General features: G+C 52.4%; 1 protein-coding gene across 5 annotated transcripts in view; it reads left to right on the forward strand.

Moving 5' to 3' along the window:
- TSPAN18 (tetraspanin 18) overlaps window positions 1–26,495 on the forward strand; it is a 177,557-nt gene that overhangs the window by 100,290 nt on the left and 50,772 nt on the right. For 3 of the 5 annotated variants that reach the window (XM_082684050.1, XM_082684051.1, XM_082684052.1), the window contains exon 3: window positions 21,127–21,264. The exons of the other annotated variants lie outside the window; for them this stretch is intronic. The gene's annotated coding sequence lies outside the window, so the exon portion shown is untranslated. The remainder of the gene's footprint in view (window positions 1–21,126; window positions 21,265–26,495) is intronic. 5 annotated transcript variants of the gene reach the window in all.

Genomic DNA, 26,495 nt, shown 5'->3' on the forward strand with positions numbered 1-26,495 from the left:
AGAAAACAGATCCCTGCCTGAGCTCTGAGCTCCAAGGGGGAGAGGCACCCAGGTTCCTTCTCGGGAGGGAAGGGAGGAAGCAGCCCCAGAGTGAGGCATTCGGGTTGGGTTTCAAATCACAGTATGCCCGCCTGAGTTGGCAAATGATGAATCTTTACTTTTCTTTTTTCTTTCTTTTTTTAACTTTAATGGGCTCTGAGGCCCCACAGGGTGTTTTCATCCATTGTCCTTCCCCAAATGCCTCTCCCAGGCACCCCCTCCTTCCTGTCTCATGCCTCCAAGGAGCCGGGGGAGTCGTAGAGAAGAGGCCGAGCATGCAGGCTTGGTGTGGTTTCAAATCATGCTCAGCTACTTAGGTGCCCTGTAACTTGGGCCTATCACTGAGCCTCTTTGGCCTCAGTTTCCTTATCTGAGAAATGGGAATTATCACATTGTTCCCCTCCTAGCACTGCTGTTAAAGGGGTTAACTTATAGATCATAGTCCAGATGCCCCGGGGGAGACCCAAGGCTAACATTCTTGGATAGAGGATTTATTGGGGTGAGTTCCAGAAGAAACCAATATGAGGGTTGGCAGGGAGCAGAACCGGGAAAGAGAGGAAGCCGAGGAAGGCAGCAGCGGCAGGCACAGTGGACGGGCCTGACCCCCTAAGTTGCCCCCGGAAGAGTTTGCCTCAACTCGAGACCAGGAGGGCAGCTTTCATCTTCCCACACCCGCAGACTCTGGCTGAGGGCCATCCGAGTGTGATGGAGAGAGACGTAAGCTTCCAAGCACTTCTGGCTCCAGGGGGCCAGGACACAGGGCTCCAGGAGCCCAAAGGCAGTCCTCCTGTAAGAGTGGTAGGTGCAGGCCCTCTGAGGAAGAAGGGGTCCCTGGCAGGGGCCGCTGCAGTAGGCAAAGCTCATGGCTAGTGTGTATTGAGTGTGCGGTACGGGGGGGGCCAGTCTCGGGGGCCATTCGTGAAAACGAAGCAGGAAGCTAAGAGTCACAGAGAGGCTAGGACTTGTCCTGAAAATGCACAGGTCATACAGTGTAAGCGCTGGAGTAGGTTGATTCGTTGTCTGATCTTCCAGTTCTTTGGAGTTCTAAGCCAACATCTTACTATTCTTTCCTGAGAGTCTTTGTCACACTTTCCCGGGGGGTCTGGACTACTCCCAGGGATGGGATTCCGCTGGGAAAGGAATCTCTTGCCCAGGTGTGACCTGACCCACAACTCTCATCTTACGGCAGCATTGGAATTCACTGTTGGGGGGTGGGGGGGATGCCACCAAAATGTGTCCACTCCCTTCCCAGTGAGCAGCATTTGGGTAGAGTGGCGGGCAGCAGGGTAATGTCCCTCCCAAGACAGCCAAGTCCTCCTCCTGGGCCTGGTAGATACAGTTTCGGACCTGGCTCAAGCGACTTTGTAGATGGGATCGAATTAAAGACCCTGTGGGGAAGATTCCCCTGGATCATCTGGGTGGGGCCAGTCTAATCACAGGGGTGCTTACAAGAGGTGGGAGTGGGGGAGGGTGGGTGACAGAAGGGAGTGTCAGAATGATCCAGCGGGAGAAAGAGCAGAGGTGCCACTGATGCCCTTCGAGAAGGAAGGAGCCAGGAGGCACACCGGGGAGCCTCTGGACTCCAGGAGAGGCGGAGAAAAGGAATCTTCCTAGAGTCTTTCAAAACCGTAAGGTAATAAGCATGCGCTGTTTTGCGACAATCCTTGACAGCAGCCACAGGTGACACATGGTGTGGTATGAGTGACAGCTTAGCTTGGCTCCAGCCTCCAGTTTCTGGCCCAAACGCCAATCTCGGCGTTGCTGTGAGGGTGTTTGCAGACATGGCTGACGACTTCAGTCTGTGGACTTTGGGTCCTGGAGGAGGGCCTTAGAGCAAAAAACTGAGGTTTCCGAGAAAAGAAAGAAGTTTCCCCCCAGACCACAGCCTTGACTCCCGCGGGGGTTTTCAGCCCACTGGCCTCCCCCACGGATCCCAGACTCATCTGCCCTGATTGACGGTAATGCCAGCCACTTCCCTCAGAGAACTCTCTGGACGTCTGTGCATGTGGATCTCTTCGTGGTCTGTTTCTCTGAAAAACCCAGGACGACAGGTGACTTCAAGCCCTTCAGGCTGTTAGGAACAGGGCCACCATGGACACGCGTGTGTGTGTGCTCATTTTACCTCCCAGGGGAGCTGCCCTGCCGTGCAGAGCCTGGATGCCTCAGACCCCGGGATCCTGGCTCTCTGTCCTGTCCCCTCTCTGTGCAGGCTGCCTCCCTTGCCTCCTGCGAGAGGACACTGCTTCCCAGCTGCTGTCTGGGATCAGGCCAAACACAAGACACCGGTGTCAGCCTCTTTCCCTCTCGTGAGTTCCTCTCTCAGCTCCTCTTTCCCTTTTCCTGGCTCTGGGGCCCCTCTCTTTCCCTCCCTTGTGGCCTCCTGTGTGGCCTCGAGTCTCTGTCTCCCCCTGCACAACCTCTCTTGGATCCAGATCCCTCTACCCACTCTTCTTTCTCATCTAGCCCTCTCCTGCCTTTCCCTGCCTCCCTCTCTCCCCACCCCCTGGGGTCTCTGTGCTCTGAGTGTCCCTTTCTGCCACCCCCCACCTGCCTTCTCTCAGTCCCACTAATGTTGTCTGCTTGCCAAGACCAGCACCGCCCCCAGAACTGAGCGTGCAGGGAAGGGGCTGACAGCGTGACGGGGGCCTGATACTCAGGAGCCATTGAGGGATCTGGGGGGCCTTTCCCAGCAGGGAGGCAGCCAGAGGCCAGGGCCAATGTCTGTCGCAGAGAGGCTAGTCACTGTCGAAGAGGGCCAAGGTGGGTGTGGTGGGTTTATTCCTCGGACTCCCCACTCTGGATGGTTCTCCTGGGCCTGGAGCTGAGTCTTGTCCTCCCACACCCCCTCCCTGTCCTGTGTGCCGGCCCCTGAATGCCACACTCATGGCGGGTGGCCATCCTGGTCTCATCGCAAAGCTGCGACTGAAGCGCACGGCCAGGACCTTCCCCAGACTGCATGGTTACCTCAAAAGTGAGTGTAACTCCCCGTCAAGGGGGGGTTCTCGCTACCGGAAACAAAGATGCTGCACTGGCCACATCCTCCATGGGAAGGAAATCCCACCTGCACAGCCAGGGAACCTTGAACAAGGTTACGCAGACGACCTGTGGCTCAGTCTACCCAGCTGTGAAGTGGGGCTGATGGTGATGCCCGACTTGGGGCTGAGCCATGAAGGAGACTGCCTGGAGAAGGCATCCTGCCGAGCCTGGCCTGCACTGAGGGCTGCACAAGTGGGGTGGGAAGGGGCAGCCTTGAGCGTCCTTGCCTCGCTCACCCAGGGAGGTGCCTCTACTGGGGGTGGGGGGACTGTTAGAATGATAGCTAGATGTCCTCAAACATCAAAAGAGGAGCAAAACTGGCACTGTGCTTTGGAAGGAATAAAGAAAGCTCTTTTACTAGGTGATCTCCCTTAATGCTCCTAACAGCCCCGGGGTGAGGTAGTCTCATTTTGCAGAGGAGACAACTAGAGTTCAAAGGAATAATGTGTATGCCCAGGGGCACCCAGCTCTGAGAGGGGATGGAGCGGGATTCCAGTCCAGGGCAGCTGGCTCCCCAAAGCACCGGGTGCATGCGGCGGCTGCCTCCCCGAGGGGCAGGGGCAGACTCGGGCGGACGAAGCAAACCTCAGACAGGCTCTGGCTCCAAGTCCACATCCCGGCAGCTGCGCGCCGCAGACAGCACACAGAGCCTCACGTGCTAATTATCGTGCTTGATCATGACACAGCTCGTAGATCGGGCAGGAGATCTTAGCCCCGCTTTGCAGACAAGGAGAGCCCAGCTTGGAGGGATGGAGTCACAGGCCAGCACGTGGCACAGAGCCGGCTGTCTCCATGCCCAGGCCTCCTGGGTACTGGTATGTGACTGTGGCCACCTATCTTCGCTGCTCTGAGCCTCAGTTCCTTCCTACTTCTGTGTCCAACGGTTGTAAGTGAGAATTAGTTGGTACAAGATTGCAGGGAGCCTGGAATCCCCCATCGTCTGTGATGGGCCCTCGGTACCCAGGTGCTCTCTTTCCTTCTGACAGGAGCCCTTGAGGGCAGCAGGAGCTCCAGAGCACTGCCTAGGAGGATTAAAAAAGCACAAAAATTTATCGGACACCTACTGTGTAGATGCCAGAGGCTCTAAGGGTCACAGACACCTTGGCTGCCTACATGGAACTTACAAGGGAGCCACGAATTCATCAAATGGCTACAAGTTATCTAAGTGGGAAGGTGGGGAAAGAAACAGCAAGGAGAGGGGTCTGCTTTATCTGGTCAGGGAAGGCTTATCTGAGGAGGAGCCCCTGGGGAGGGGCCGCACAGCCAGCAAAGACTGGCCATGCAGAACTGGGGAGAGGAGAGTTCGGGGTTGAGAGGGCAATGTGTGCAAACGTCCTGGGGCAGGAATGGGTTCAAGGGTTCAAGGATGGAGGGGGGAGGACTTGCTCAGGAGTTTGCATTTTGTTCGAACCCTGACACGAAACCATAGGTAAGGTTTTAAGCCGAGAGAGACATGATGTGAGCTGGTGGTAAGAAGTAAGCAGTTTGTAGCTACATGAACAGTTAGAGTTGGAACGATTTCTCAATATGATCTGGCCTTCCCCTGTATTGTGAAGAGGGGAGAGTGAGCCCCAGAGATGGGAAGCAGGTTTACTTGTCACAGCATGTCAGGGCAAAGACAGCCTGGAACCCAGGATCTTAGACTTTGACCTCTAGGCTCCTTTCTTTGAGGGGCTGGCAGAAGGCCCAGGCTCTGGCACCGCCTCTGTCTCCTTCAAGGATGAGCCCTGTATGGCTCTGGCCTGACAGCCTCAGGGACCACGCCAGCATCCATGCCCTCCCAGGCCAATCCCAGGGCTGTCCCTTTCCCATGATGACTTCTGCTCCATGACCACTGTCTTAGATCTCTTCATGCCACCGAAACACAGGAGGACCAGGCTTGATTTCCAAACCACACCCTCGCCATAGTGACTGCAGTTCTGCCTGATTTGCAAAGATACATCTGCTAGCAATTCTGGGAATGCATTTAGCATTTTTGCTCTGTGATGCACGGAGCATTTTCTGTGCATGACCATGATTCTCTACTTGGAGGGGAGTCCAGGCGGCACGACCCCTGTTTTGTTTTTTTTTTAAAACAGATGGGATGATGAGGCCAAGAATGGCTGACTGAGTCATACAGAGTCAGAGAGGGACAGGGAGCAAGAGCAGGGGCCCCTGCGGGCAAGCCAGATGACAGTGACGGGAAGAGAGATATGAGAAGGAGCACAGAATTCCCGAGTTCCAGCACTAGAACCTGAGAATCCTTCTCCAGACTCAGAGGATCATAAATGGGATGGTAGATCTTAGAGATGGCCTGATCCAATTTGTCATCTACTCTAGCAATTTCTTAAAAATCCTATTTTGGGGGCACCTGGGTTGCTCAGTGGTTTAGGCTGCTGCCTTTGGCTCGGGTCATGATCTCAGGGTCCTGGGATCGAGCCCCGCATCGGGCTCCCTGCTCTGCAGGAAGCCTGCTTCCCTCTCTCTCTCTCTCTGCCTGCCTCTCTGCCTGCTTGTGATCTCTGTCTGTCAAATAAATAAATAAAATCTTTAAAAAAAAAAATCCTATTTTGATGTTAAATATATATATGTATATACATATATGTGTGTGTATAGATATAGATAGATATATCTATAAATAAATATATTTATTTATTTATATATATATTTATTTATATATATATATTTAGATATATATATCTATTTATATCTATACATACACACGTAGATATATCTAGATATAGATATATATCTTACAATATATAGAGAGCAAAGTACACACATCCTTGTTGTATAGCTCAATGGTTTCCTTAATACCGAGTGACCCCCATCTAGATTATTTGTCCAATCTTCTATGGGTCGACATTGAGTTGTTTCCCCCTTGGAGGTTTACGAATAAGGCTGCAATACACATTCAAGCCCACGTTTTTTTGTGGGCACACACAGGCCTTTCTCTGCGTAGGTGACAGCCTGGGCATGCTGAATTGTCACAGGGAGGGCAATATGTAGCTTTTATAGATGCTGCCAAATAGAATGGTTGTGCCATTTGACAGTCCTGCCAGCAGGCAAGGAAAGTTCTAGTTGTTCCACCTCCTCCCCACACTTGGTATCATCCGTTTGGTTTGAAACAACTGGTGGTGATAGTGACATTTCAGTGTGGTTTTTATTTGTGTTTCCCTGGTGGGTAATTATGGGGGTAAGTTTTCATATGCTTATTGGCTATTTGGGTATCTTCTGCCTAGAAGCTTGTCTTGCCCAATTTTAAACTGGGGTGTTTGGTTGTTTTCTTATTGATTTGTAGGAGTTCTTTATATATTCTGCATACTTGTCCTTTGTTACACATTTGGATTGCAAATACTTCTCCCAGTCTATGGTTTGCTTTTTCAGTCTCTCTCTCTTTTCTTTAAAATTTTTAAAAAGATTTTTATTTGTGCATTTGACAGAGAGAGACACAGTGAGAGAAGGAGCAACAGCAGGGGGAGTGGGAAAGGGAGAAACAGGCTTCCTGCTGAGCAGGGAGCCCAATGTGGGTCTCGAAACCAGGACCCTGGGATCATGACCTGAGCTGAAGGTAGACACTTAACAACTGAGCCACCCAGGCGCCTCTCTCTCTCTCTTTTTTTTCTTTTAAAGATTTATTTTATTTATTTGAGAATAGAGAGTGAGGAGAGAGAGAGGCAGAGGGGGAGGGGAAGCAGACACCCCCTGAGATCATGACCTGAGTGGAAACCAAGAGTCAGATGCTTAACCAACTGAGCCACCCAGGGGCCCCTATTTCACTCTCTGAATTCATGGTGCCCAAGGATAGTTTAAGAAAGAAGAGAATGAATGTTTCTTGAGACCTTCCTTGTCCCCAGCCTGGTGCTCCACACGTCTGACTATCTCACCTTCCCTAATGCTCATCACCCCTCAGGAAGCTGAGCATCATCACCTCCACCTTTCTTTGACCTCACCAGCAGAAGGAACTGGCCAAAGATCTCCGGGCTGGCAAAGGGCTGGACTGGATTTCTCAGGTCCCAAAGTCCCCTCTTTCCTTTCTGGATGTCAGTTAGAGTGGAGGTTCCCACCCTTCCCAACCCTGTCCGAGTCACCACCTACAGCCAAGTAGAGAGGTGAGATCTGGGAAGTCCATGTCTCCTTGCTGTCCCCTGTGTGGGGACTTCCTAATTCGGCCACCATGTTTTCCTAATTTGGCCACCACGTTTTGTTTTGAGTGGATTTCTTGGCATCTCCAACTAATTCGCATTCCATTGCAGACTCAAAAGAACTTGCAAAGCATACTGAAAAACTTGGCACTATCTGGTTATTTGGAATTAATCTTCAGGCTAACACCGTCAATGTATGTAACTCCCTTAGTTGATAAAGGGCTTTCATAATGGTTGTCTTACTGCATATTCCTTAGTTGAAGCCAGCGAGGTAAGCAGGGCACCAGTTATGAGAGAGATCATGTTCAGTTGAATTTTGCAGAAGACTGACTCTGTACCAGGCAGGCAGACACAGTTGAATGAGTCTCATGCTTGGGCTGTTCGAAGTCTGTTGAGTAAGGTGTGCGTCTCCGGTCAGTGTCTAGGCAGGGGGCACAGAATAGAGACTCATTCATGATTAGGTGAGTTTTTACGACATGCTGAGTACCATGCTCAGTGGACATTGCAGAGAACAAAGCAGACACAATCCCTTCCCTTGGAGCTTGCAGAGATGAAGAAAATGCAGGGGGGCAAAGCGTAAGAGTGGCCACCTTGCCCTGGGAGACCTGGAGGCTTCAATTCACATAGGAGGTAATATGTGAATTGGGTCTTGAAGTATACCTAGGAGTTCATTAGTGGAATATGGCATTTCAAACCAACAGAACTGCATGGTCAGAAGCCTGGATCTGTGACTTACCCAAGGTTACCTGGCCAGGAAATGGGTGAGCCCCCGCCTAAACCCAGGTCTTCGGCTTCTCAACCCTGTGTTCTTTCTGCCCACCATGCTGTCTCCCCCTTGACCCTCACCTCAGCACATGGTCCACACAGAAGTGAGTGAGTAAACAGAGCCTGTGTGGTATTTCTACCCTGAAGGTGAGCCGTCCCCAGTGCCAACCCCAAGGGCAGTTTGCCAAGGCACCAGTGACTGTTCCGAGTGCCTCTCATCTGAAACACTGGCTTGGGACACCTGGGTGGTTTAGTCGGTTAAGCATCTGACTTCAGCTCAGATCATGATCTTGGGGTCCTGGGTTCGAACCCCACATTGGGCTCCCCACTCAGCAGGGAGCCTGCTTCTTCATCTTCCTCTCCCTCTGCCCCTCCCCCTGCTTATGCTTCCTCTGTTTCTCTCAAATAAATAAAATCCTTAAAAAAAAAAAAAATGAAACACAGGCTTGCTAAGAGGAGTAAAGCATCAGCTTGGGGATTCTATGACTGTCACAGAACTCTTCCTAACCTTCCTGGGCCTCAATTGTTGCATCTATAAAATGGAAATAATAACACCCACCATCATTATGACATTGGTGGAACCTCTTCTCTGTTTCAGTGCCATGCTGAGTGCTTTGAATCCAATAATACCTCCTCTAAACTACACAGTGGCTCTGTGAGGTGTAGTCCTCTTACTGTCTCCATTTTACAGATGAGGAAACTGAGGGTCAAAGGGATGACATGACCTGTCCAGCATTTCCTGTCTAGCAAAGCCAGGAAGTGGCAGAATCCCAGTCCCTCTCAGCTCCATGCAACTCCAGCATTCCAGCTCAAAGCCAACAGGGTCCTGTGTTCACACCTCTGTCCCCGCGCCACCCAGCATACAGCTCAGGTGTCTGACGAGGGCCTGTCTAACGAATGTCAGTGTCCCGGCCAGCTGGGATTTTGGAGAGGTCTGATGGGGGGGCCGTCTCCTAAGAGGCTGGAATTTCTGATTTTTCTGGACCCTTGGAGCCTTGTGGTAGAAGCACCTTATAGAGCTAAACCGCAGGCACAGTCAGGGTTTGGCTCGTCCAAGAAGCCTCAGACGCTGAGCAGAAACAGCGGCTCTGGGTGTGTGTGTTCGCACGGGGGCACAGCTGGCCAAGAGGAACTGATGTCACATTTATCCTAAACTGTGAGCCCAGACAGGCTCCCTGCCTGGCAGGAAAACAGACAGGAAAGTACCCGCTCGTCAGGGGCGTTTGTCTGTCTCTCCCCTTCCATCCACTCTCATTGGAGGAGCTCCCCCAGGGAGCAGAGTCTGTGCGGCAAAACAGAGGTGCATCAGCAGGTCCCAGCCCCTCAGGAATGAACCCAGTCCATTAACAACCTCCACTTATTGAGTGCTTACTGTATGCCAAGTGCAGGGCTTTGAACTCAGCAGGCATGAATATTGTTGAATCCTGTGTGGTTATTCTCTGAGGCCAGTGGGTGGCAAAGAGAAGGCCTGCACAATGCCAAGTCTAGCAGGAGGCCAAAGGGGGAGCTGGCCTGGGGAGGGGCATGGGACTCTGGGGCTCCAAGGTGGGGAAGACCCCTGAGGAGACTGGGAAGGGCTACGGCTGTTAGGAGTCGCTTTTAATCAAGGCCATTGAAAAATGAGTTGGATGCTGAGAGCAAAAATAGGAGGGAGGGCCTTCCCAGCCAAGACCACAGCAGAAGGAAAGGCCGAGAGGCAAGAGGGTTCATGGCAGGCAACTGGAAGATGGCGGCCAAGGGCACAGATTCTGCAGCCCCAAAGACCCAAGCCTGAAGCTAGAATCATGCTTCCCAGTTCATGACCTTCAGCGTTACCTCACCTCTTCCCCCACTCTTCCTTTCTCTGCTTTTAGTTGAGACAAAACTCAAGTCATGTAAAGTTAATGGAAGTGAACACCTCAGTGGTACTTAGTACATTCACGGCAGTACCTAGTACAGTCACCGTGGTACTTAGTACATTCACGGTGGTACTTAGTACATTCAGTGTTGTGCAACCACCCTTTCTCTCAAGTTCCAGAACATTGTCATCACCCCAAAAATAAACACCGTACCCATCAAGACCCTTCCTCCCAGCCCTTGGCCCCCACTGGTTTGCTTTCTGTCTGTAATGTTTTACCTATTCTAGATACTTCATACAGATGGAATCACACCCTATTTGCCCTTTTGTGTCTGACTTCTTTCACCTAGCATCTTGTTTTGGAAGTTCATCCACATTATAATAATATGTATCAATCCTAGCCTTCATTCCATTTTTTTGGCCGAATAATATTCCCCCGCATGGCTAGATCCCATTTACCTGTTTATCCATTCATCTCTTGTTGGACATTTGGGCTTTTGCCACCTTCTGGCTGCTGGGAACATGCGTGACAGGTCCGGTCAGTCCGTGTCTTCATTCTTTTGGGTCTATATCTAGGAGTGGGATGGCAGGGTCCTACAGTAAGGCCTTGTCGAATTTGTTGAGGATACATCCCCTCTTTGAAACTCAGTTTCTACATCTGTGGAATGGGCATGTTAATGATACTACCTGATGCAGGGTGGAAGGGAAAGGATTTGAGAGTTAAAGGGCGCACGATGCCCGGGGTAGCGAGGTCTCCAGATACACGAGGGAGAGTCCGTGTTAAGGAGGGCTGATGGCTGTGGGAAGAAGGCTGAAGGCGCAGGGGAAACCTGCACCAGGAAGGGTGCAGCTCCTCTCCTGAGCTTTGGGCTCTTTGAAGTGTTTTTCCCCCCAGAATGGATCAGACTGAGCAGGTGGCGGGTGCCCTGGGAACCAGATGTTCTTCCTGGCTCCCCTGCCCTCCCGGACCCCTGCCCCCACAGCAGAGCCCCGAGTGACTGCCTATGCGGTGTTCCCCACTTGCTGTTTTTCCCTCTCTCCCCCTCCTCCTCTCCAAACCTGCTGTGGGGCTGCTCAGGCTTGGCAAGCCTCAGGGGCTCAGGAACAAATTAAAAGGTAAAAATTCCCATTCCCTGCCTGTTACCCGCCTGGCTGAGCTGCAGAGTCTGAGACATAAGGGGACTTGGGGGTGGCAGGCGCGGGATGAGCCCACATCCGTGAGACTCATTGGAGAGGGAGAGAGCCCCAGGCTGGGGATGTGGGAAGGGGCTCTGGTGGCACCAGGGAGGCAGTCACCAATGATTCCCGCTTCTACCTTCTCTCAGCTGCTCCCTCCCCCAGCCACATGGCCCAGGAGTCACATGAGGTAGCAGATGGGGACCGCAAGCTTGGCCCCGGGGAGGACCCTACCATTGGGCTTTCCCACCCCTCCTCTCTGCCGTGGTATTCAGGTGCTCTTTGTCGGTGGGAGGCAAGCGCTGGGGCCCAGCGGTTACGCAGAACTGAGTTCCAATCCGAGTGCAGCTGCGTGTGAATTGCAAGTGACCTCGGGCAAAGTGTCGTCCGACAGGTCCTCGGCTTCTTCATCTGTAAAATGAGAGCTCACAGACCCTCCTGGCTGGGTTGTGGCTGGCGTTGGATGAGATGAGGATCAAAAGTGGGTTGCACAGCGCGTCGGAAACCTTCGATGTTGATGGCAGTGGGGCGGGGGAGCAGCGGTCGTGGTCAAAGGGATCGTCTCAGGGTCGCTCGGTGTTTCAAATTTGACTTCTGCTGTGCAGTGACTCTCATGACGGCAGGAGCCATATCTGTCTCCTTGAGGCGCTGTCCCTTGTCCTTGGGTGGAACCCGAGTGGCTGAGGTTGTGCCGCTGAATTACCAAGGGGGCCTCAGAGGAGAGACCTTCATTCAGGTGCCATGCGGAGAGCAGCTCCATCGGGCCTGGCGCACGGTAGGCCGTCGGCATCTGTTCGGCAGGTGGGGTCACTGTGCTCACTGCCTGGCTTGCTTGGAGACCTGACCAGGGCGGGGTGTCTCCTGCCTGGCCTGGCCAAAAGGAGCTCCTTCCCTCATACAGGCCCGTAGACTACCTGATCCCTAATAACCCCTGTCCCTAGGGCTGAGAGAGGAAAAGGCCAATGTTCTCAACTCACTTCCTCTAGCAATGAGAAACACAGCCAAAGCCTCCGATGTTGGGGTCAGTCAAGGCCCGGGATTTTCCCCAGAGGCGGCTGTCTCCGAGTGAATGATTTATTCCCACTGTGATTTCACAAGGGATATAGGAACACATTTTGCTGGTGAGAAATGACACATTTCAGGTTGGGGGGTGCAGTTAGGAGCCCTGATGATGCCAGACTGCTTTCCCCATGGCTCCAAGGAATGACCACTGTGCACCCAGAAAACTCAAGTCAACTCCTGAGCCGTGTCTGTGTGTGGCTGTGGGGGGAGGGGTTTAGAACAGTCCCCCTTTGGGGCTGGGGCTGCCAGGGGCCTAGGAGGACCTCACACCATCCCACCGAGGACCTCACACCATCCCACCGAGGACCAGGATGAAGGTCAGCCACTTCCCAGGGTCCCTGCCGGTGGGAGGATGGCACAGATGGCCCAGGAAGCTGCGTGGCTGAGGTCTTCCCAGGACGTGATTGGAGCTATAATTATAATGCTAATAATAGCTTCCCCTTAGCGAGGCTTACTCGGCCCCAGACGCCAGGCCGGGCTATCTCCTTGTGTCTTCTCATTTCACTCTGGGAAGGAGAAGTGCCATTGTCCCCACTTTACAGATGAAGAAACTGAGGCTCAGACATGTTCACATAGGGCGTCCAGGTCATCACGTAGTGAGGGATGTTTGAAATCAGCCTCGCTACCTTTGAGGGAGGCAGGGTGCTAGAGGGCGTGAGTGTGTGCCTGGGTGTGAGTGAACAGCCAGATCGAGGCGGGGGGTGGGGGAGAGGGCATGGGACGCCCACAGGGAATGGAAGGAAGGTCCCTTTCCCAGTTGCCTTCTTCATGTGCAGCCTGAGTGCCTGCCAGCCAGGGAGTGGCCACCCCTGGGTCGCCCCAGAGGGAAAACAATGGCATCCTGGCCGTGCGTGCCCCTCCCTGCATCTACCTGGAGTGGGCACGCTTCCTGTTTTTTGTCTTGCATCCATTGCCACCCAGAGCTCACCTGTCGTCTTGCCTTGTGGCTGAGCAGGGAGATTTAGGCAAATCCCAGGCCAGAGAACTGGGGGACCCTAAGCTTCCCAGGAAACTTTTCCATTAGCTTCCAGGTAGGGGATTTCAGACCCCCAAGAGCAAAGCTTGAACTTCAGACAAAGGAGGAAAACCGAGGACATGGATGGTCCCCCTGGCCCTGTCCACGTCCGCAGGCTTCTGGGGCTTCAATGCTCCCCAGTGGGCCAGGCTTCTCTCCCCGGCCCCGGGCCTCCCCTCCACCCGATCTCCTCTGTCCTTTCCCCGCCACTGCCAAGCAGAGCCTGTTTGCTGTGCCCCACACCTGTCCCTCTAGTTAAGGCTCTTGTGCCGATGCCTCGGCTGTGCCCGGGGTTTGGCGTGCCTTTCTTCCTCTTCTCCCTGACTCGTGGAATGGAACTTACCCACCCAGGTGCATGCCCCCCCCACCCGCCCCTGCCGTCTTCAGCAGCACAGCTGCCCATTCATTTAACATCCAGGTGTGACAGGCAATTGAGGCTTCAGGGAGAGAGCAGGGAGTGGTTTCGAAATTTCCCAGCCCCCGCCCTCCCCCAGCTCTTGGTCAGCTCTGCTCAGCCTCACTGCAGAGACAGCGCCACACCCCCTCTGCCTGGCCCAGTGCCTGACACAGTGATTTGTACTCTGAGGGAATGTGCGAATGAATGAATGCTCAAGGGCTATCACTTCATCGCCTTGCACTGGAACGTTTCTGCAGCGTCTTCTCCACCTGCTGATGGAGTACGGCTTGCCATGTTTTTGCTCTAGGCGTGGAATCTCTGTATTCCCAGGATCTGTTATCCTTCTTAATAACAAAATAGCTGACATTGGCCTGGCTCTTTCGGTATGCCAGGCACTGACCGAAGTGTGCATGACACCCTCACGGTGATGGTTTCAGTCGGAGCTGTGATAGTCCCATGTGACGAGGAAGAACTGAGGCCTCAGAGAAGTTAAGGCATGAGCCCAAAGTCAACAGCTTAGCCAGAGGTGGAGATGGGACTGTGTCACGGGGTCTGACTCCAGAGCTCGACATCCTACACTGACTAAGTGATGGCTGGAGTGGCCCACACTGTTTAATATTCTGGTAAATGAAAGAGTCGATGCACGCCCGGAAATAGCCACCCCAGCCCCCCTGTGTCTCCATGTGCCCCCCATGCACATGGTGCACACCTCTGTCTCTGCTCTTTCTCAGACAGGCGCCGTCCCTGTCTGATGTGCCTGGGGCTCATCTCTCGAGCAGACTGCCCGCTAGCCCTGTATCTGAGCATCCTTATATAGTCTGTTTGCTTAGCAGAATATTTACTGTGCCCTGAAAGATGGACTCTTTTTTTTTTTTTAAGATTTTATTTATTTATTTGAGAGAGAGAGAGTGAGAGAGAGCATGAGCAGGGGAGGTGGATAGAGAGAGAGGGAAAAGCAGACTTTTCCTGCTGAGCAGGGAGCCGGATGTGACTCGATCCCAGGACCCTGCGAACATGACCTGAGCCAAAGGCAGACACTCAACCAACTGAGCCACCCAGGCGCCCAAGATCAACCGTTCTTAAATGTAGCTGTGTTTAGGGAGGATGTTTGTCAGGGGAAGTAGGAAGAAACCAGGATGGTGTGAATGTGAACAGGGAAGGATAAACCCCAAGTCTGTGGAGACAGTAGGCTTATGAAATGCTCTGGGACATTCCAGCTTGGTGGACATGGATGCCTTTAAAATCTAGCTAGACAGTTCTTCACTTGTCACCAAAAACTTAGTAGCTTGTGCTATGCTAATGCCCTAAGAAATGAAGGAGGAACTTGGGGGCATATGTGATCTTCTGGGACCTAGAACACCAGAGAGGGAGGTGGACCTTGCTGCATAGGCAATGGGGAGCTACAGAAGGCTGTTGAGTGAGAGAGTGACCTGGTTTTAGCTCCACTCCTGAAGATAGGTCTCCCTTCCTAGTGGGAGATGGAATGGGGTGGGGGGAAAAGTGGGGGGACCAGGTAAAGGCTCTGGCTGTGGGCCAGAGGAGAGGACAAACGCTTGGATTAGGGAAATGAGACCCCTGGAGGCGGCATAGTGTGGGAAGGGGACAATGTGAGATGTTTCTAGGTAAATAGGACTGAGCTGTTGGGGTAGAGGAGGGAAAGAGAGTGGAATCCACAAACCTGACCTTTTAGAAGACCCAGTGATTGGGAGGATTAGGGGAGGGGCCATTTCTGGGTAAGTGAGAACAATCATAGCTATTTCTGAAGCCTTCTTCTGCACTGGGTCCTGTGCTAAGTGCTTTATGCCTGCTATCACATTCAGAGAAACCCCAACGTAATTACTGTTATCCTCTCCATGTTACATGTGGGGAAACTGAGGCAAAGTTAACGTGACTGGGATCTCACAGCCGCTAACTGGTGAAGCTAGGATTTAGCCCCGGGCAGCTGCCAGCAGAGCCACTCAGGTCACCCCTGGCCCAGTGGCAGGGCTGCAGGAGACTGTCTTTAGTTCTGGAAAGGATGTGCATTTGCAAGTCCCCCAGGGTCAGGGGGTGAGGGGTGGCTGAGAGGAGAAGACCAGAACGATTTAGGGTTCCCATTAAAACAGAGGTGAGCACCGTAGCAGCGCCTTGGGAAGGAGCTGGCAGCCTGTGTCAGCTCCCAGTTCTGTGTGGTGGGGACATTAGCCCTGGAGATTCATGGGAGGGTAGGGGGAGGCAGAGGAGGGAGGGAAGGAAAGAAGAAAAATTGCTGCCCATTATACCTGTCCTTTGGCAAGGCCGGGTAATTAGCAAACCCTCAGCAATAAAATATTTCGTTTCGGTGTAATTGCAAAGTAATTATGTGGTATGGGTTGTGTATTAATCGTGTTGATTAATAACACTCAGGTAGTAATTAAACATCTGCTTCATAATTGCATGCGGGCCGAAACTTAACACACACACACGCACACACACACACGCACACACATGCAAACACGCACATGTGCCTGTGCCACAGGCAAAGCTCCCTGGTTCCTGTTGTGCTCATTCACGTGTGTGTGTGTGTGTGTTTGTGAAAGAGAGAGAGACAGAGAGTGAAGCCGGGTTAAGAGCCCCCTCCCTTCTGCCACTATACAATGAGGTCTTTGTGCCACAGCCTCCCTGGGCCTGGGGCTGTGCCACTCAGAGGCCCCCTCAGGACAGAAGCCAAGGCCTGGTGTGGGTCTTCTTTGTGGCTGAAACCAGATTCTGTGTCTGACAGTAGCCACAGGGTCTTAGTACCCCTAGCAGCAGGGAGAAAGTTTTTAGGGTACGAGCCATCTGGGCTGAGGCCAACGTAACATCCAGCATACCCAAAAGACCTGATTAAATGAGCTGATCCCAGGGGCTGCATGGACCAGAGCAAGATGTCAACCTGGCTACCAGGAGCCCTGGTCCTAGCTTGGCTCCTACCTCTTTTGCTGTGTGTTCTTAGGCGAGTCCCTTGCCCTCTCTGTCCCTTGGGCTTCAGGTCCGTAAAACAAAGAAAACTGAGCTCAGAGGCCTCCAAGGGCCTTTCCAGTTCTTCTGTACTCAGATTCTAATTTGGTTTGCACTAATTAGGAATCAGAGACGATTTAAATTCAATACATCGGGTCCTTAGTGAGTAAACAATTGGAAATAATTCCTTCCTTTATGACTTCTCAAAGACTCACTCATGAGCAAAGAGAACCCAAGCTAAAATCAATAGCTTTTATTTTTCAGAGAGAGAAATTGCAGATTCCGCGAGCTGCTGGGCATTGCAATTCATTCTTGTATTTTAAAATTTTATGTTTATGTTTATGGACTGCCATTAGGTAATATGGATTCATCCTGAAGGTTGATTTTTTTCATTAACTTAACTCATTTTACTTATTAGTTCACATTTATAGCTCGGGTTTAATAAGCACACAGTGCAAAAGTCATAAAGCAGCCCTCTTCCTTAGCAATATTTTAAAATCAAGACTCTTCTCTGAGTCAGCCCAGGTTTATTTGCTCATAACTTGCTTCTGCTGATTTGAGGCCCAGCACCCCTGGCAGTGGCCTGTCATTTGACTCTGAGCTCTGGTGTCCTCACAGGAGAAAGGTACCACTCATTAATAAAAGCCATCGATGCTTAAATTTTAGAAAGCAAGCAGCCAACCATCACTCACTGTACTCCAAGTGCTTCTTGTGTTATCTGTTTGAGTCCTACATCGTTCTAAACTGGCTTTCTGTTTTTCACTGTATAGAGAAGGAACCAGGCTCAGAGAGGTTAAAAGACCTGCCTGGGCCCCTTGAACTTCCATCCTTTCACTATCTGTTTCCAACTGCCTAGGCTCCTTCCTGCTTTTCATCTACCTGAAACACACCTCTGCTCTATGACCTTTGGTGGCTCCCCATTACCCTTGAGCAAAGTTCATCTTCCTGGGCCTGGCATTCGAAGACCTTACCCAGGCAACCCCTGCCTTCCCTTCCTGCCTCATCTCCCATCTGCCCCAACAGGCAGCCTTGGCTCATGGTCCTGAATACCCAGCCTATATTTGGGTACCCCCATGCCTTTGCTCACCCTGGCCCCCTTTGCCCACAGCACCCTCCTCTCATCTCCATGGATTTAAATCGGCCCCCTCTTCCAGGAAGCCTTCCCCATGGCCCACACTGGGAAGGACCTCTCCTTCCTCTGAACTGTATGATGTGAGCTGTGTGATGAACCCTGCTCATCTCTGTCATCCTGGAGTCCCAGGTACACAGCAGGTACTCAATGAGCGCTTGTGTTGCTAGTGATCCCCAGGAAACAGACCTCCTTGTGTCTTCTCTGTGGCCTCCAGGACCAGCCAGTGCAAACTCAAGGGAAAGACCCTGCCCGGGTTCTATTACCCGTCAATAGCTCTGCCTCCCTCCTTTCCTGCAAGTTTCCTTCCATCTTCCCAGATTTGTCACTTTCCTTCTAGGTCAACCATTTTCCTCTTATCTCCCATCAAAATGTCCCTGTCCTGAGCCCCCTGTACTCAGCCGATTGCTGCATGAATGGTCTTCTGGTTTCTGGCAAATGAAACCCAGATACTTTGTTAGTGGTGAATCCTGGCAAAGGAAGATAGACCCTGGAGACTGCGAAACCACTCTGTATCTGGGCTCAAGATCCCCAGTTTTGCACATGGGGAAACTGAGACCCAGGAGAGGGGAACAGGGGACATACATAAAGGTGTTGGCTGGATACTCAGTCAATGCTCCCTGGGGACTCTCTCTCACTCCCTGGGCTGTCTTGGCCATGGGAATTAAAATCACAACCGCATCGGCGGGCTCCGCACTTTACAGCTTGCATGTGCTTTCCCTGAGGTAGTTGGTCATCTCCACAGCTCAGCTTTCACTGGGGCTCAGAGAGGCAGGTTGCATGTCCTGATGACAAGGCCTATGGCTGGGGGTGGGGGCGGGGGCGGGGCTGCAAGACAGGGCTGGCTGGCCGGCCCTCAGCTGGTGCCATCGCCTGCCAGCTTCTCTACCTACAGGAGGTGGCCCCGTGTGCCTGTCTGGCTCTGTCTGCATGTCTTGTTCCCCTGGCTGGGACTGAGAGACTAAGCCAAAGGAGATGTGGGCCAAGGGCAGGAGGGGCCCCTCTCCCTGGCAGCAGGAGGATCGGCCTCTGGTCGCATGGAAGCCAAGGAAGGTGGCGCAAGCCAGGCCAGCTCACATCCTGGAGAACAGGGCTTCCTGGGCTACTGTGGGATGGCCTAGGCCTTCTGGCTGCCTGGGCCAGATGGCCCCTGGCCATGTACTGCCCAGCTGGCATTGCTAGGCCTGGACCCCTCTGGAGCTGCACTTGACAGTGACTCACACACATTGACAATGTACACATGTTCACACACTGAGCTTCCTCCCCGGGCCACAGTGGGACCCACCCTCCAGTGCCACTGTGAGCTTATCTGTGGGTGTTTACGACACACGGGAGCCTAGATTTCTCTAGTTCACATTCTATTTTAAACCAGCTAGATGGGGGGGGGGTGGGGGTATCCCACAGTGATCAAGAGCTTCTGCTCTTAAATCAGCTGTGGGTCAAATCTAATCTGTGCTATTTAACAGTCATGTGTCCGCCAACTTACTTAACCACTCTGAGCCTCCATTTCTCATCAATAAAATGGGAATGATAGCACAGTGAGGACTAAATGAGGAACTGCACATAAAGCACTGACCCCAGGATCTTTGCATCTCGTCTCCACTCTGCCCTGACAGGCAGCCCTGGCTCAAGGCTCCCCACTTGGGTATCTCCATGCCCTTGCTTACCCTGCCCCACTGCCCACAACACCCTACTGTCATCTCCACACACACACCATCTGCCCCCTCCTCCAGGAAGCCTCAGCATGTCTGCTGGGGTCTTCAGGGACATTGTCATCAGGAAGTTGTGTGTGTGGGGGGGGTGTGCTTAGATTGGTATCTCCACCTGCGAGTTACTAGAACTGGGCTTTAGACCTGACCACAAGAGATTGTAAGGACTGCCTGTGGGCCCAACATCCCCTTTCACAGATGGAAAAACCAAGGCCCCACACACAAGAGTATGTTCCTGAGTGCTCCCAGCAAGTTTGAGTGGCATCGGGACTGGAACCCATGACTCTTGTCTGCAAATCCTGGGTGGGAGCTGGGAGGTCCTCTGTGGCTGCCTCCTCCTGGGAGTGACCCCCTGCCAGGGGTCTGTTAATTGAGTGGGTGGTCTGCTTCTTTCAGCATGTTTGATGGAGTATGGGTTGGGGTGGGAATGAAAGGTGGAAGCTGGGGGTCCCCCACATGAGCCTCTTCATCAAATGTGTGCAGGGAAGAGGCCCAGAGAGACTGAGACACAGCCATGATCCCAATGGGGGGCCGAAGCGGGGACCACAGGCACTGTGAGGAGAGCCCCAAGGACGGTACCGCTGTATAGCACGCTGCTCAAGCAGTCTCTGTCGTCCCCAATTCCCTGCAGCCGTTTATTTATTTCTCTATCTCACCCTTCTGCAAAAAGCTGAGAATGCCACCCCTCCTGGGAAATTCACTCCCACATCCCTCTACCCTCCCCAGTGGGTGACATTAGCACTCACCCGCTCGCAGAGTGTGCTAATGACATTTGCATTTTGCTGGCTGTTGAAATGTGGGCTAGGGTGTGGGGATCCCATGGGCAGGTGGGGCCTTTGCAGCCTCCAGGGAGAGGCAGGGCTGGGGACCCATGCTGGAGAGGCCGAGAAGGGGAAGCAAGGTCAGGGGTGGGGGAGAGGGAATGAATGGCTGGTTGAATGGAGAGATTTTTGCCTAAAGACTTGTCAAAAGACACAGAGCAGCTCCCGGTCCAGTGCTCCACCTCCCCCTGCAGGCGCTCACAGTATCCTCCTCTGCATCACATCCCCAACATCTATTGAGTGAAGGCTCTGCTGTGGGCTTCACAGACTTAAGAAAGTCATTTTTGACTCCCTGCAATCCTTGAAGAGAGATGCTATTATTATCCCCGCTTTATAGACAAGGAGACTGATGCTCTGAGAGGACCCCTGACTTACCCAGGTCCACTTCTGGAAAAAAATGGCCCCAGCATGTGGCGATGATCTACCTGCCTCCAAAGACCATGCTTCTGGCCACTGAGGGCACCACCTCTTCCTCCTTGTCTGGGTTTGGATACACCCGGGAAACAATTCTTGGCTCTCATCCGTGACCACCACCCACCTGATAGCTTGCGGCAGACCGCTGTCTTGTGCCCAGGGTATTCCGGGGGACCCCTGTTTCTGGATGTTAGTTTCCTCATTGGAAAAATGAAGCCATTGGTCTGTCTGGCTGGAACATCCCAAGAATGCATTTTCCCATGAGGAAGGATCTTTCCTCCAATGCACTCAAACTCTCGTGGAGTTTCCACCCACTCACTTCAACATATACATTTATGTTTTCCATCAAAGCAAACCGTGAAACATTTGTCGAGCTTCCCCGCTCTGCAAAGGGCACTGTGCTAGACACGGTGGGTGTGATGCTTATGTATTTTTATTCAGGGCGTACACACACAGGCATATGCATATCTTTGTGTTTTAGATGGGTTTCCAGGCAAGTTCAGCTGGGACCTCTATCCTGATGCATGGCCCCAGGTTCCTGCCATCTTTGCCCCACCACGTGGCCCCCACCCCCGGGGCAACACAAGCCAATGAGGTCTGCCCCCAACCCAGCAGTTAATGACTGATCTGCTTCTCTGCGACAGGTGGGCATCTCCTGGACGGCCCGAGCTGGCAGTGGCCAGGCCATCTGACACCATCATCAGAGTGACTTGAAACCTTTGACTAGGGCACCTAGAAACAGGCTTGATCCTTTTCCAGACCTCTCAACACCGGCCACCCAGGTAAGGGAGTTCGGGCTTGTCCAGCATGGGGTTCTGTGACTGTGTCTATTGTCAGTGTTGCTAAGAGAAACATCAGCAGGGCACCTGTTGTTCTTTATCACAGTGGTCTCTTTCATACCCTTCATTAGCAGGAGAGTCCAGGGGTTTAGGTTCTAAAGTCTAGCAGACCTGGGTTCAAGTCCTGGAACTATCAATTACTAGCTGTGTGACCTTGGGCAGGTTCCTCAGCCTTTCTGTGTCTCAGCTTCCTTGTCTGTCAAACAAGGAAGCAACAGCACCCACCTTCTGGGTTTGTGGTGAAGATAAAATAAGGTTAGAGGCAGAAAAGGCTTAGAATAGGACGGACACGTAGTAAGCTCGGAATGCAAGAAATGCTAAATGTTACTAATTGTAATTCATTCCTTCTCGTGTTGATGGTCTGTCTCCTGCCTTAGAAGGTGAAGTCCATGAGGGCAAGGGCTCATCTACCTAATTCTTAGTTGAATCCCCAGATCCCAGCACGGTAAACTGGCTTTGATCTGTTGAGTGAATGACAGTGTGAAGATGCCTTGTCTGTTTTATGCAGAACCTTCAGGACAGTCCTTGAAGGTCCTTGCATGAGTCTGGACATGGGTTTGATTGTGTGTGACAAAATCCCCCAATAATAGTCCTTTCAATAAGAGAGATGTTGATTTTTCTCTAAGTAAAATTCTGAGCTAGGAGGATTTTTCCTCACAGAAGCATTAGGGTCCCAGCTTTCTGTACCTTGGGGCTTCACCATCGCTGGTCTACATGATCCACGATGGCTCAAGACAGCCTCTCCATTCTACTCAGTAAGGAGGAAACCAGAAGAGGAGAGGATGCCACTTCCTTTAATAGGGTACATGCGTCACTTGCATCCATGCCCCATTGGCCAGAACATAGTCACATGGCCCACTTAGCTGCAAGGGATGCTGGGAATTATAGTCTTCATTCTGGGTGGCTGTCTGCTCAATTGCGGCTCTATTTCAAATGAAGAAGGGGAAATGGACACTGAGGGACCCTCTGCCTTGATCCACCCCTTTATTTACCTTTCCTCCCTGCTTCCTCCCTCTGGCAACCAGTGATCATTTTACCATCCCCATACTTTTGCCTTTTCCAGAACATCATATAATTGGAATCATAAAGTAGGTAGTCTTTTCAGACTGGCTTCTTTTCACTTAGCAATGTGCCTTTAAATTTCCTCCATATCTGGGGTGCCTGGGTGGCTTAGTTGGTTAAGCATCTGCCTTGGGTTCAGGTCATGATCCCAGGGTATTGGGATAAAGCCCTGATTGGGGGGGAGGGGGTCCGGCTCAGCAGGGAGTCTGCTTCCCTCTCCCTCTGCTTCTCCCCTCTGCTCCTGCTTTCTTTCTTAAGTAAACAAAGTCATTAATTAAAAAAATTATTTAGAAAATTAAAATTAAAAAAATATATATCTTCCATGTCTTTCGATGGTTTGATGGCTCATTTCTTTTTATTTTAACATTCCATTGGCTATACCATTTCTTACTGACCCATTCACTTCTTGAAGGATATCTTGGTGGCTCCCGATTTTAGGTGATTGGAACTAAAGGTGCTCTTCAGTCTCCTGCGGGTTTTTGTGTGGATATGAGTGTGAGCCCATTGGGGCAGCACCTTGGAGCAAGTTAAGAATATATTTGGCTTTTTAAGACACTGCCAAACTGCCTTCCAAAATGGCTGCACCGTTTTGCGTTCCCACCAGCAATGAATGAGAGTTCCTGTCACTCCACATTCCCATCAGCAGTCACTGCTGTCAGTTTTGTGCATCTGGGTCCTTTTGTCAAATGTGTTGTGGCATGACCCCGTTTTAGAATTGGGGATTATAAAATTTGGAGGGGCAGCTTGCCCAAAGTGGTAAGGCAGATAAGAGATTCCAGAACTTTCCCCAGCCTATTTGACATGTGAGTCCAATACTCTCCTGCCACCCACTGCCTTCCCCACCCCCCTGCCCTGGGCTTCTGCCTATGGCCGTCTCCCTGAGACTACGGACCAAAGCCCTGGGGTGATTCTTCCTGCCCCACGGTCAGGAGTGGCTGCTTTCCAGAGCTCTTATTCATTGTTTAGTGTCAGTGATCCCTACCCAAGCCCAAGGTCAATGAGGGAGAGCAATGAGAACTGGGGACAAAGTAAGTGGACTTGAGCCAAAGTTAGATGAGCCAAAATACAACCCTAAGAGGGGGCCAGGCGGCCAGGAAGGCTGGGATGCAGGCAAGTCCTGCCAGACTACTGGCCTCTGGCCAGTCCTTGAGTCTGAGGGCCCCCAGGCTCAACTGCGGAAGGCTGGAGCTGCCGCCCAGATCATCAAGAACCAGGGAAGGACCAAAAATGCAGGGGAGAAATGCCAGACTGAGGTCAGATGCCACCTCAGTTGGGAACCAATCCTCAACTTCAACCTGATGAAGCAAGACAAGCAAATTATTTGCTTTTTATTGGTTTCCAATATATTGATAATTTGGTGTTCAAGGCAGACTTGAATCCAAGGCTGAAATGGTGCCCCTGCCTGTGTCCTCTGCTTCCCTCCTTGGGGTTTTCCATCCTGGGGAATGCACACCCCACGGGGTGGGGGGGCAGTGACCAGCAGCTCCAGACGCACAGCCCACTCATTTCCAAACCTGTGAAAGGAGAGCGTCTTTTTCCCAGGAGCTCCAACAAAAGTTCCAGAGTTGAAGTTTATTGGCTGGTCTCCAGTCACGTGACCATTCTGACCGATTAGTGAAACAAGGAGGAGAGAATGCGCTGATTGGCCAGACTGGGTCAGGAGTGGGTCATGGTAGGGCAGTGTGTGCTGTTGGGGGGTGGTGGGCAAAGAATTGGCCTGACTTTGGGAGAGGACAGGAACCTCAAAGGGAAAACCCCGGTGCTGTTTCCTGACGGAAGAAGAAACGTTAGGCAGAGAAAACAACAGATGACCCTGTTGGTGTCATGGCAGGGGGCGGGAGACGTGGAGCAAACGGGTCCTTCCTGTAGCTCGCAGCACCAGGGGGGCCTTTCTGTGACAGGCGTACTTCGGGCTCTGCGGATCTGGTATCTGAAAGCCCGATCTGTGCGCGCAGTTCACACTCACGGGCTCACACGTACTCACGCACTCACACACACCGTGTATCTGCAGGTGACGCTTCACCTTCAGGAAGGACTGTCCCCGAAAGTCCTTCCCACACGGAGTCCGGGTGCCCCCTAGCAGCCCCCCGTGTTTCAACCACCCCACATTTGGCTTCCTTGGGTCCCCCCCCCCCACTTGCTGGGAGGACATTTTCCTTTCTCCTCCCACTTCCTCGTGGCTGGGGAAAGTTTCTTAAGCTGCTCTTAGCGGGTCTTTGCCCGAAATGGGTTCCCCGAAGACCCCAGCCTCGCAAGGCTTCCTTCCCAAACAAGCAACCGCAGCCCTCCCCTCAGCCGCGGCCACTCCAAGGTGACTCGGGGCGTGGGGGTTCGGGGGGCGGGAGAAGGAGGCAGCCTCTGACCCAGCAGGAGCCCCATCTCTGGGAAGCCCAGGGGCCTCAGTGGGGTTCCAGGGTACCCGAGAGCGGGCGGTCCTCTCCGCAGCAGCTGACATCCGCCGTTGCTGCTCTGTTATGCATTTAGGGTGCGGTGTATGATTTCATTAGAAAAAAGAGCGTTCTGCAGGAAAAAGATCTAAAACCACAGCATACGATGCTGCCTCCCAGGCAGCCGCGGCCAAGTGCTTTTTATGTTCTCTCCTTTGCTTGACTTCGGTCAACCACAAACCTCCTTGCCCTTCCCAGTCTCTCTCTCTCTCTCTCTCAGTGTCTCTCGCCTGTGGATTCTGCAGCTGTGACTCACCACACAGACCAGCTCAGCATTCAGCACCCCCTAGCCTTATATGGTGCGCTCAGTGCTGCTGGGTCAACGAATGTTCATTCATTTCTTCGGAGGGGGCTTGTGCGTTCCTACCACATCCCCAACATGGTTTTAGGTGCCGGGGATCCAGAGTGAGCCAAGTGGGAAGGTCCCTGCTCTCTCCTCTGGTAGATCCCCTGAGGGCAGGACCCTTCCTCTGGGTGTCTTGTCCCCCCCATCCCTTGTCCAGCACCTCATTCAGTGCTGAACCGCAGCTGAACTTGGTGAGTGTCTGTGGGTTGCTTATTTTCCACACTATTTTTCAAAGCTCCCACTTATGACAGATGCCGCAGAAATATTGGAACGGCTTGGCTCTCACTGTCCAGGACTCCAGAGTGTAAGAGGCAGCTGGCGATAGGTCCTGGAGGAGGGGAGGCCATGGTTAGAGACCCAGTCTGGGAATGCTCTCGAGTAAATGGAAAGAATTGGCCAGCCTTCACTCCCGCCATACCTCGCGCATCGAAAACACCTCAGAGGTCAGCCTCCTAAGGGGCTCCCGGCCTGTCAGAGGGAAACAGACATGAAAGCAAATCCCTGACATATAAGGTAGAGTGTAAGAGGGTTCAGAGTGGAATGATAAAGGAAGGCTTGCTGGTTCCAGGGCCAGATCAAGAGGTCACTTCTGGGCGGTGACGGCGATGGGAAGTCAGAGAATGTGGTACATTCCAGCTGGGCTTGAAAACGGGGATGGGCTACGGGACCCACAAGGATGTTGGGAAGGGCATCCCAGGAGAAGGAAACAGTGAGAGTAAAAGCCTGGAGGTGAGACCCTGGGGCTTGGAAGATGGTGCCAGGCAGGAAATGAGATGAGGGCAGACCGCTTCCTCCCTGCTGGCCTCCAGGCTTGGCTGTGCAGGCCTGTGGCCGTCCTCAAGTCTGCCTTAAACCACAGCCTGGTTTCAGAGTCAAGTGTTTCTTCCATTTTCCTTCTTTTCTCCCAAGCCTCAGGAAGGGAATTGTGGAGGGCCCATCGAAAGAGGGGCTGCTGCACAGGGACTGAGAGGAATGAATTCCTCCATCTCCAAGGTCCTTTGTAGAATGGAGAAAAGATGTTCACCTGCAGCTTCATAAGGTGTGACAGGGCCAGAGCTGGAAGTCAGAAGGCTTGGTCTCCTGTCCCAGCCCTGCTACTGATGTCCCCAATCTCCCTGTCCTATATTTTGTCGGTTGTAAAATAAGGGGGAGGCCTCTCCCAGATTTAGGGTTTTCTTCCAAGTCACACCTGGGTGAAGATCCTAGCTCTGCTAGTAGTATGGCCTTAACCCTCTGAGCCTCAGTGTTCCCATCCATAAATTGGGGGTAATGATGCTGTCCATCTCACCATCCTGATGTGGAGATTTCATGAGATGAGT

Source organism: Mustela nivalis (assembly GCF_964662115.1).
Source record: "Mustela nivalis genome assembly, chromosome: 9".
Taxonomy (NCBI): Eukaryota; Metazoa; Chordata; class Mammalia; order Carnivora; family Mustelidae; genus Mustela; species Mustela nivalis.